This window comes from Schistocerca serialis, chromosome 3 (genome assembly GCF_023864345.2).
Source record: "Schistocerca serialis cubense isolate TAMUIC-IGC-003099 chromosome 3, iqSchSeri2.2, whole genome shotgun sequence".
NCBI lineage: Eukaryota > Metazoa > Arthropoda > Insecta > Orthoptera > Acrididae > Schistocerca > Schistocerca serialis.
In genome coordinates this window covers 786108916-786120983 of record NC_064640.1, presented here as the reverse complement: position 1 = coordinate 786120983, position 12068 = coordinate 786108916, and positions in this window count along the sequence as shown.

Below are 12068 nucleotides of genomic sequence, written 5' to 3'. Positions count from 1 at the left end.
CTGGCTCTCGGCAAATGAGAGGAAGGCTTCGTCCGTATGGTCGCTAGCAATCTCCTTGTACAACTGGGGCGAGTGCTATATCGTCTCTCGAGACCTGCCTTGTGGTGGCGCTAGGTCTGCGATCACACAGTGGCGACACGCGGGTCCGACATGTACTAAATGGACCGCGGCCGATTTAAGCTACCACCTAGCAAGTGTGGTGTCTGGCGGTGACACCACAATGCTGTTTGTAGTAGCTTATCCGCACTCCTATTTTTTTATTCATTATTAAACCTACTCCTGCATTACCCCTATTTGATTTTGTATTTATAACCCTGTATTCACTTGACCAGAAGTCTTGTTCCTCCTGTCACCAAACTTCACTAATTCCCACTATATCTAACTTTAACCTATCCATTTCTCTTTTTAAATTTTCTAACCTACCTGCCTGATTAAGGGATCTGACATTCCACGCTCCGATCCGTAGAATGCCAGTTTTCTTTCTCCTGATAACGACGTCCTCTTGAGTAGTCCCCGCCCGGAGATCCGAATGGGGGACTGTTTTACCTCCGGAATATTTTACCTAAGAGGACGCCATCATCATTTAACCATACAGTAAAGCTGCATGCCCTCGGGAAAAATTACGGCTGTAGTTTCCCCTTGCTTTCAGCCGTTCGCAGTACCACAACAGCAAGGCCGTTTTGGTTAGTGTTACAAGGCCAGATCAGTCAATCGTCCAGACTGTTGCCCCTGCAACTACTGAAAAGGCTGCTGCCCCTCTTCAGGAACCACACGTTTGTCTGGCCTCTCAACAGATACCCCTCCGTTGTGGTTGCACCTACGGTACGGCTATCTGTATCGCTGAGGCACGCAAACCTCCCCACCAACGGCGAGGTCCGTGGTTCATGGGTGGAGGAGCTGTCAATTAGCAGCCTCAAAGTAAGACAGCTAATTTAAAAATGCAGAAAATTCAGTACCCCTTTAGTTCTTTGTTTCGTGGTCTATAGCAAGGCTTTAGACTGTGTTCAACAGAAAGAACTCTGGAGTGTGCTAGCAGAAATGGGCGTTCCTGATCATCTTGTTACCCTTATACCCTTATCAGAAATATTTACTCTGATAGTAAGGCAATAATCAGAATAGATAGGGTGCATTCTGTCACCGACTCTATTTAACATCTATGGAGAAAATGTTTTGAGAAAAAGTCTTCGTGGCTGGACGGGTGGGATCCGAGTTGGAGGACGAAGAGTCAGTAATTTAATATTTTCTGATGGCACCACGTCGTGCTCAGTATCACAAGTGGAAATGAAAGATTTACTGGATAGAGTTAAGAGAGAAAGTGAGAAACTTGGATTGTCATTTAATAAGGGAAAGACTAACAAGGGGAGGCCGCCAATTGCGAAATTCAGATTCGATTCATACTGCGCATAATAAAAGCTCATCGCCAGAGGTGTAATGTCGCAAAGCACCAAGATGCACTTCTCAGCCGTTGTCGAGAAAATCGACAGTTAAAAGGAACCGTTGCGGCGAAATCCTCTCTACGATTAACAGTTTTCTACAGCGTCGTGCCGCAGCGGTAAGCGCTTGGGTTTGTAATCCGAAAGTCGCCGGATCGAATATCGCGCCATGCAACTTTTTTTTATTATTAGTTTTTTGTAATTGAAATGTACACACACACACACACACACACATATTATATATATATATATATATATATATATATATATATATATATATATATATATAATTCCCGGCAATCAGTTGCAACAATTATGCATATAATAAGTTGTTGAAAGTCGTTTGTCGTGGAAAAATAATACTTGAAATAAAACACTATATCACAAATAATATTCAAGTGGATACAATTTATTGAAAAGTTCGGTATACAATCGCACATAATTAACAATTAGTGACCAGAAGTAGCTGGAGTATCGCACGAACTAGAGTGATAGTTGTCATAGAAACATGGAAAGCAGAAAACTGCACGACATCGAGCACATCTGATAAACGAAGCGTTTTTACAAGAACAATTTTTTTTAAAATTATCTGTTGGGAAAAACACCTGATTGACATTCTGAAAAACTGTTCTATCGTTCGTCAGGTTTGTTGCATACCACGCGTATCGTATCATATTGGCAAAAATCGGAGTAGACAATTGGTGGTGGACGATGGATTGGATTTTTATACAATCGTCTCTGGAGTTGATGTCACGGTGTTGCTCGATTAAAAAAGCACAATTTTGAAGGCGCTTGATCAAATTTTTTACCTGCCGGTAAAAATACACGGCACACGGTTGGACGAGAGGAGTGCACTTTGGAGGAATGACTTTTATATTGCACGTTGGTAACTTCTTATCGTCCTGGAACATCTCATCGTATAACGCCGGGTTCGTTTGCCCACCCCAAGAGTCGATCAGAAGGAGAAATTCTTTCTTTTGTACATATGGTTGCAAAGCATATCGCAAGAAGTCCATGAACAAACCCATTGTTAGTTTACCGGATTTGGAGGATGTAATAACAACGTTGGTATACTTCTTGGCGTACTCGTCGACTGTCTTCCGTACTCTGGGTCCAAACGTCCCTGTGGACTCTTGGAGGCATACGAAAACAAGAGGCAAGACTCGTCCAGACATCGTGATTGAATATTGTGCCGTATGCGTCACTTGTTCATGTCGTGTCGGGTTACCAGGACAGCCTTTGACCCTTTTTCGGCGAGAGTTCTGTTGAACGTGGACTGGTACTGGCGCCCTGACAAACAAAATATAAAAATATCGTTTATATAAGAAATATATATAAGAAATATATATTGTCTATCATATATCAGATTATCATATTCTACCATCATGTCATATGAAATTTGTGAACAGCTCTTTACGTATCTGTTTGATCAGTATTAATTATGAAATCTCTGTCGAAGTTAGTTATCAACGTTCGCGTCTGGATCCGAAATGTGTCCGCTGCGGCCAAAATTTCGTCTTGGGTAGCCGTCTCTTTTCGGGAAACAAATTTTGTGATTTTCCGTTGCCGAATCCCATGCTTCTTTTTAAATTCGGTGACCCACGTTTCTGAAGCTTTGAAGTTGAAGTCTGGGAACTGACTTGCAGCGCCCAAGGCCCACTGCTGCAGGTTTCTGGTAGTAACTTGCTGGAAGTTTTCTCGAGCTTCTACAAAGCGATCATGCACCCATGAATCGATGGTACAATATTTATCAAATTTGCTACCGCCACGTTTGATTTGCTCTTCCCACCTGGATAAATAGCCCATATTTGTCAAACGAGAGCACCTCTTTTTTTGTAGAGCTTTGAGACTCCAGCCTGGATGTTCTTTGGCCAGATTGACAGCTCTAATTTTGTAATCCAGAGAAGTATAGTCGTACCCTTTTTTTTTTCTTCTCGTCCGGCTCGTATTCGTCTGATGATTCGTTGGCAATGGGACTCGTTTCAACGTCTTCGTAGGCATTATTATCGTCGATTTCATTAATGTCTATCAGTTCCTCATAATGAACTAGGGTTTTTTCGGCGAGCATTTGTAGCGTATTCTGGAACATTTCTTCCCCAATTACCATGGCTTCTTCGTTGATTGATGATGACGGTTCTGCTACGATGCGATTACTTTTACGAAGGAGGCTTTCAAAATACACCAACGCATCTTTCAATTGTTGTTTCGCCACTTCACTCTGTATAGAATCTTCTTCGATCGCATCACTTTCATGCGAAGGGCCCGGATCGCTCTCCAATTGTACCGCCTCCATTTTTCCGTTTGTTTAACAGGGTGTACCGAAGCTCTCACGTACGTACTGATTTTCGACGACGTTATAAGTTGCGCTAGGGACCGCACCTACCTTCTTTCGAAGTTAGCAGCAACTAGGCTGTTATGCGGCGGCTCGTTTCGGCCCATTCAACATGTCCTTCAAGTGCAATGAGCGAGTAACGGAGTTTATATTTCATACCTGCCACAGCAAATTTGTGTTCGTGGGGTCTATATTCTAATTCGAACGTTTGACTTACACTATGCGTATTCGTTTCGGAATATCGCTTCTACGTCTTCGTTAACTATACGTGGTAAACATTATGAAGACAATTAATAACATTTTTGAATTACAACTTTGTTTGCGGAAAACATAATGATGTTCGAAGTCGCCAGTTTTTCCACGACAAAAGACTTTCAACAACTTATTATATGCATAATTGTTGCAACTGATTGCCGGGAATTATATTTTTGTAATTCAAATATATATATATATATATATATATATATATATATATATATATTTGAATTACAAAAAACAAATACAAAAAAGAATGTTGCATGGCGCGAGATTCGATCCGGCGACCTTCGGATTACGAACCCGAGCGCTTACCGGTTTTTTTTTTAAATAAATAAAAAACAAAAACAAAAGTAATAATCAGGTTTCGAACACGGGACGTGAAATTAAGAAGACGCGATGCTATCCGTTTTTTTCTGCACTACTTAAAATAACAAAATGCGTACGTAACACAAATGGGCATTTTTTTTAATAGCCAGCTATCCTAGCCACTTTTTTTAACAAAAATGAAAAAAAAGGAAAAAGGATTTTGGATGGTTTGTTTTTCTGCTTTTTTTATTTTTATTTTATTTTATTTTTATACAAATGGATAAAAGGAAGGCCGTTCCTCTTCGGCTACATAAACAGAATAATAGGAAGTCGTCCCGTTACGACAAAGGATGCTCCATACTATAGCCCGCTGCGAATTTTTCGATGACTGTCTTCTCGTTGCTGTGTTGTTTCCGTTGTTTGTTCAATCTCATAAAAAAAGGAACTGGGAAGAGGTGCTATGGTTATCTTCTCATGTCATCGATAATCCAGTTGCGAGGCGGATTATGGAATGCGCTCCAAAGAAAATTAGAAAAATATTGCCTATATTTAGGGTTCTTGACGATCGCACAATGTCGTTTGTTGAGATAATACCAAAAATCGGGTACTGTCTTTTCGCCATTACCGAAGAGGTAGTGAACAGCGTGGCCGCTGATCCACGTCACAGAGTTCGTTTTTGCTCTTGGGAAATAAATCTTATCGGGGAAAAGATCGGGTAGTTATCCTGTCGGGAGTCGTGCGTGTGAGAAAAGCCAATATCTGACGCACCAAATACCAAACGTCCTTTGCCGACCCGCATTCGAAACGATGTTCATCCGTGTCAATCACTTGGCATGTGGCACACAAGTGTGAATCAGCGAGGTGGATGTGATGTAGGCGAGACTGGCACAACTGTTTCCCATTAACAGTTACGTACCATGCAGATTGCACGTTAGTATCAAGGGCGGTGGCATTCACTGCCTTCCACACAGCGCGCCACTTTGTAGTGGGGTGTTTGCTTTCAATCACATTCGGCGTCCTGTTCATTTGCATGGCAGCATATATCGCTCTCGTCATCATCAAGCGTGTGGGTAGTAGTGCGGTGCGGATGTAGCTTAATTCAAGGAAGAATTGGCTAATGTAGAAGAAAGGTGCTGGAATGTCCGGTATCATCACAGGGGGTGCGAGTGAGATTGGTCGTAAGGTTTCCAGTAAGAGACTTGTGAGACACGTCGGACTTCGTCGCCACAGTTGCAGGTTGTCACCTGACGAACAGGGCCTTCGCTCTGTGCTGAACATGACAAAGGCCTAAACCCCCTCTGCTCCTCGGGAGGGTTAGGGACTCGTAACGAATCTTAAATAACATGCCCGTATTAACAAAGGACCCCAAAACCGCCAACATGCGGTGAACCAGGGTAGGTGGTATGGGGAGTATCTGTGCAAAATGGGGGATACATGACGCCAAATAGACGTTAGCATATCGTGTCCGTTGCAGAAGGTCTAGATGTCTCAGACGGTGGTCACTTATTCCTGCTCTCATCTGATTCAATAAACGCCTGTAGTTCAGGGCTGTTGAGCGCTTCATGTCAGATGTGAAATCAGTGCCAAGACAGCGGATTGTGTCACTGATTCGTAGTGGTGCGATGCTCTCGTCGGGTAGGCCTCTGCCTATAGACAGGGCGTGTGATTTGTGGAGATTGAGATGGCTCCCCGATGCCGCGCCGTAGGTCGCCACTCACGCCAGTGCTGCACGAACATCGTCATTATTGCGAAGAAGGAGTACCAGATCATCCGCATAGGCAGTGCAGCAAAAAGTGTGTCCACCAAGGGACATCCCAGTCAGGCGTTGTCGGAGGCCGCAGGCGAGTGGTTCCAAGACGAGGGCGTACAATATCGCCGAAAGAGGACAGCCTTGTCGCACCGATCGTTGGATCTGTATCGGCGACGTAAGACGGCCATTATATAACACCTTGGACGTCGCGCCGCGTAGGAGACGCATCAGTAGTACATTGACTATGACGTCCAGATACCCCATGTGTTGCAGTACCTCCATCAAAAATGTGTTGTCAACCCCGTCAAAGGCCTGGCTAAAGTCGAGTGAGGCCAAAACTCCTGGCAGTTGGCGAGCTTTGGCTAGCGCGATCATATCTCTATATCCGCACAATGCAGTGCGAATATTATGGTCACCACCTAACGATGCCTGGTCCTGCGACACAACACATCGTACTGATCGCTTTAGGCGTACCGCCAGAAGCCGGGTGAAAATCTTCAAGTCACTGTTAAGTAAGGTCAAGGGCCGATAGTCACTGATCCTGGATCCGCCTCGTGGTTTGTGTATGGGCACAATCAGTCCTTCTAGGAAGGCCCCAGGTATCTGCGTCGTGGGAGACATAAGATCGCGGCAAATATCAATCCATGCTGGTGCCAGCAATTGTTGATATGTCCGGTAAAATTCCACAGGAAGGCCATCAGGTCCCGGGGACTTATGAGCAGCCCCAGCCCGTATTGCTTCAATGATTTCCTCTTCCGTTACATCTGCAGTCAAATCTGCCGCCGCTGTCGGAGAGATCGAGCCATAAGTGAGTTGAGAGACTTCGGCGATCACCTCTGGGGGATGTCGATGTTCCGAGTACAGCCTAGTGTAGTGAGCATGAAGGGCGTTTCCTATGTCGCGCTGGGTATCAAGGCGTCGTCCGTCTTCCGTCGTGATAGCTTGGATCAGTGTCCTGCGTCGGCGCCGTCGTTCTGCAGTGACGTGGTACATAGACGGTTCCTCCTGGGCCACTCTGTCTTGAGTGCGCGTTCTGACGATCGCACCCTCAAGATGGCAACGTGTCAATCTGATGACCTGTGCCTTGGCACGGTTCACCGTCACCCGCCGTGCAGGTGAGTACGGCAGTGTTGTACATTCCCTTAAGATGCTGTAGTAAAAGTCCATGGTATGTCTCTTCCATGCTGCAACATCTCGGCCGTAGCCTATCAAGGTCTTCCGGAGGGCTGGTTTGGCGCAGAGTAACCACCACGACACTGTAAACCGGTAGGTGCCACGCCGGCGGCTACAAGAGTCCCACGTGTTCTCTATAAGGCGGCGGCATTCCTGAGAAGCGAGGTGGGCGGCGTTCAACTTCCAAGGACCACGGCTGTGTCATACCTTCTGGCGGCCGAGGGTAATAGCGCAGATGTAGGCCTCGTGGTCAGAAAAAGCTGTGGGCCAAACTTCGGCAGCTCTTGTCCCCACAGCTATGGAGCGCGAGATGTAAATCCGGTCGATGTGTCTGGAGGAATGGCTGGTGTAGTGAGTAAATCCGGGCCGATCGCCACAAACATGTTCCCACGAGTCCACCAATTGAAGATTATTTATAATTGTCGTAAGTTCTGCGCAGGGAGAATGATGTGGTAACTGATCCTTAGGTGCTTGGCTACAGTTCAAGTCCCCTCCCATTATAGAGGCGTCCTGACGGCCCATAAAGAGGGGCGTGATTGTATGAGCGAAAAAGGTGGATCGTTCGCGACGCCGACCAGGTCCTGACGGTGCATAGATGTTAATAAGTTTGACTCCTTGGATAGTAAGAGCCATGCCTCTGGCGTCAGGGAGATACTCGACTTCTTCGGCGGATATACCTTCGCGGAGGAGGATCGCCACACCACTGCCATTGGCAGACGCATGTGAGACCCAAGTCTTGTAGCCATAGGGTCCCTTGAAGTCTGCGACACACATCTCTTGAAGGAGCGCAATGTCGATGTCTGCTGCGTTGAGTAGATCCTGTAGCATCGCTAGTTTATGTCGGGCACGTATGTTGTTGATGTTAATCGTCGCTAGACGGTATGTTTGGTGAGCCAGGTCGGCAACTGGGTTGTGTAGGAGGCCAGGTGTGGGCGGCAGGGGCGGCCCCACAGAGGCTGACGATACAGCCGTAGTCACTGTTGTTGGTTGGTGCTGGGTACAGCCGAGGGAGCATCTCTGCCTTCGGCATCCTCCTGGTGCTGTGGCTCATCCTCGACATCATCCGCCCAAGAACCAGATGCAGCAATTGGTAACTGTTGACTAGTGCTGTCAGTAGAGTGCTTGCGCGCATGTTCAGTAGCAGAAGTGATGTTGTCAGACTGAGGCTCAGAAATTGTATCCGCCGTAGCATCGTGATGGGAAGGGTGAGTTGTGGTGGTAGAGTCCCGAGTGTCGTCCGACGCCGGATGTTCGTCCGGGTCACACATCCGAAGCAGGCAATCATCGGATGGCGTATCTACATCTACATCTACATCTATACTCCGCGAGCCACCTTACGGTGTGTGGCGGAGGGTACTTATTGTACCACTATCTGATCCCCCCTTCCCTGTTCCATTCACGAATTGTGCGTGGGAAGAACGACTGCTTGTAAGTCTCCGTATTTGCTCTAATTTCTCGGATCTTTTCGTTGTGATCATTACGCGAGATATATGTGGGCGGTAGTAATATGTTGCCCATCTCTTCCCGGAATGTGCTCTCTCGTAATTTCGATAATAAACCTCTCCGTATTGCGTAACGCCTTTCTTGAAGTGTCCGCCACTGGAGCTTGTTCAGCATCTCCGTAACGCTCTCGCGCTGACTAAATGTCCCCATGACGAATCGCGCTGCTTTTCGCTGGATCATGTCTATCTCTTCTATTAATCCAACCTGGTAAGGGTCCCATACTGATGAGCAATACTCAAGAATCGGACGAACAAGCGTTTTGTAAGCTACTTCTTTCGTCGATGAGTCACATTTTCTTAGAATTCTTCCTATGAATCTCAACCTGGCGCCTGCTTTTCCCACTATTTGTTTTATGTGATCATTCCACTTCAGATCGCTCCGGATAGTAACTCCTAAGTATTTTACGGTCGTTACCGCTTCCAATGATTTACCACCTATGGCATAATCGTACTGGAATGGATTTCTGCCCCTATGTATGCGCATTATATTACATTTATCTACGTTTAGGGAAAGCTGCCAGCTGTCGCACCATGCATTAATCCTCTGCAGGTCCTCCTGGAGTACGTACGAGTCTTCTGATGTTGCTACTTTCTTGTAGACAACCGTGTCATCTGCAAATAGCCTCACGGAGCTACCGATGTTGTCAACTAAGTCATTTATGTATATTGTAAACAATAAAGGTCCTATCACGCTTCCCTGCGGTACTCCCGAAATTACCTCTACATCTGCAGATTTTGAACCGTTAAGAATGACATGTTGTGTTCTTTCTTCTAGGAAATCCTGAATCCAATCACAAACCTGGTCCGATATTCCGTAAGCTCGTATTTTTTTCACTAAACGTAAGTGCGGAACCGTATCAAATGCCTTCCTGAAGTCCAGGAATACGGCATCAATCTGCTCGCCAGTGTCTACGGCACTGTGAATTTCTTGGGCAAATAGGGCGAGCTGAGTTTCACATGATCTCTGTTTGCGGAATCCATGTTGGTTATGATGAAGGAGATTTGTATTATCTAAGAACGTCATAATACGAGAACACAAAACATGTTCCATTATTCTACAACAGGTTGACGTAAGCGAAATAGGCCTATAATTATTCGCATCTGATTTATGACCCTTCTTGAAAATGGGAACGACCTGCGCTTTCTTCCAGTCGCTAGGTACTTTACGTTCTTCCAGCGATCTACGATAAATTGCTGATAGAAAGGGGGCAAGTTCTTTAGCATAATCACTGTAGAATCTTAAGGGTATCTCGTCTGGTCCGGATGCTTTTCCGCTACTAAGTGATAGCAGTTGTTTTTCAATTCCGATATCGTTTATTTCAATATTTTCCATTTTGGCGTCCGTGCGACGGCTGAAGTCAGGGACCGTGTTACGATTTTCCGCAGTGAAACAGTTTCGGAACACTGGATTCAGTATTTCTGCCTTTCTTCGGTCGTCCTCTGTTTCGGTGCCATCGTGGTCAACGAGTGACTGAATAGGGGATTTAGATCCGCTTACCGATTTTACATATGACCAAAACTTTTTAGGGTTCTTGTTTAGATTGTTTGCCAATGTTTTATGTTCGAATTCGTTGAATGCTTCTCTCATTGCTCTCTCTACGCTCTTTTTCGCTTCGTTCAGCTTTTCCTTATCAGCTATGATTCGACTACTCTTAAACCTATGATGAAGCTTTCTTTGTTTCCGTAGTACCTTTCGTACATGATTGTTATACCACGGTGGATCTTTCCCCTCGCTTTGGACCTTAGTCGGTACGAACTTATCTAAGGCGTACTGGACGATGTTTCTGAATTTTTTCCATTTTTGTTCCACATCCTCTTCCTCAGAAATGAACGTTTGATGGTGGTCACTCAGATATTCTGCGATTTGTGCCCTATCACTCTTGTTAAGCAAATATATTTTCCTTCCTTTCTTGGCATTTCTTATTACACTTGTAGTCATTGATGCAACCACTGACTTATGATCACTGATACCCTCTTCTACATTCACGGAGTCGAAAAGTTCCGGTCTATTTGTTGCTATGAGGTCTAAAACGTTAGCTTCACGAGTTGGTTCTCTAACTATCTGCTCGAAGTAATTCTCGGACAAGGCAGTCAGGATAATGTCACAAGAGTCTCTGTCCCTGGATCCAGTTCTGATTGTGTGACTATCCCATTCTATACCTGGTAGATTGAAGTCTCCTCCTATTACAATAGTATGATCACGAAACTTCTTCACGACGTTCTGCAGGTTCTCTCTGAGGCGCTCAACTACTACGGTTGCTGATGCAGGTGGTCTATAGAAGCATCCGACTATCATATCTGACCCACCTTTGATACTTAACTTAACCCAGATTATTTCACATTCGCATTCGCTAATAACTTCACTGGATATTATTGAATTCTTTACTGCTATAAATACTCCTCCACCATTGGCGTTTATCCTATCCTTGCGGTATATATTCCATTCTGTGTCTAGGATTTCGTTACTGTTCACTTCCGGTTTTAACCAACTTTCCGTTCCTAATACTATATGCGCACTATTTCCTTCAATAAGAGATACTAATTCAGGAACCTTGCCCTGGATACTCCTGCAGTTTACCAATATTACGTTAACTTTTCCTGTTTTTGGTCTCTGAGGACGGACGTTCTTTATCAACGATGATAATGTCCTCTCTGGTAAGCCGTCAGGTATTTTATCGTTTCGCCCAAGGGGGGGTCCCTCTAACCTAAAAAACCCCCGTGTGCACGCCACACGTACTCTGCTACCCTAGTAGCTGCTTCCGGTGTGTAGTGCACGCCTGACCTGTCTAGGGGGGCCCTACAGTTCTCCACCCAATAACGGAGGTCGATGAATTTGCAACCATTATAGTCGCAGAGTCGTCTGAGCCTCTGGTTTAGACCCTCCACACGGCTCCAAACCAGAGGACCGCGATCGACTCTGGGCACTATGCTGCAGATATTAAGCTCAGCTTGCACTCCGCGTGCGATGCTGGTTGTCTTCACCAAATCAGCCAGCCGCCGGAAGGAACCAAGGATGGCCTCAGAACCCAAGCGGCAGGCGTCATTCGTTCCGACATGTGCTACTATCTGCAGCCGGTCACACCCAGTGCGTTCAATAGCTGCCGGAAGGGCCTCCTCCACATTACGGACGAGACCCCCCGGCAAGCACACCGAGTGCACACTGGCATTCTTCCCCGACCTACCCGCTATTTTCCTGAGGGGCTCCATAACCCGCCTAACGTTGGAGCTCCCTATAACTAATAGGCCCGCCCTCTGTGACTGTCGGGACCTTGCCGGAGAATCGGCCACTGGCCCAACAGGCGAGGCATCCTGTG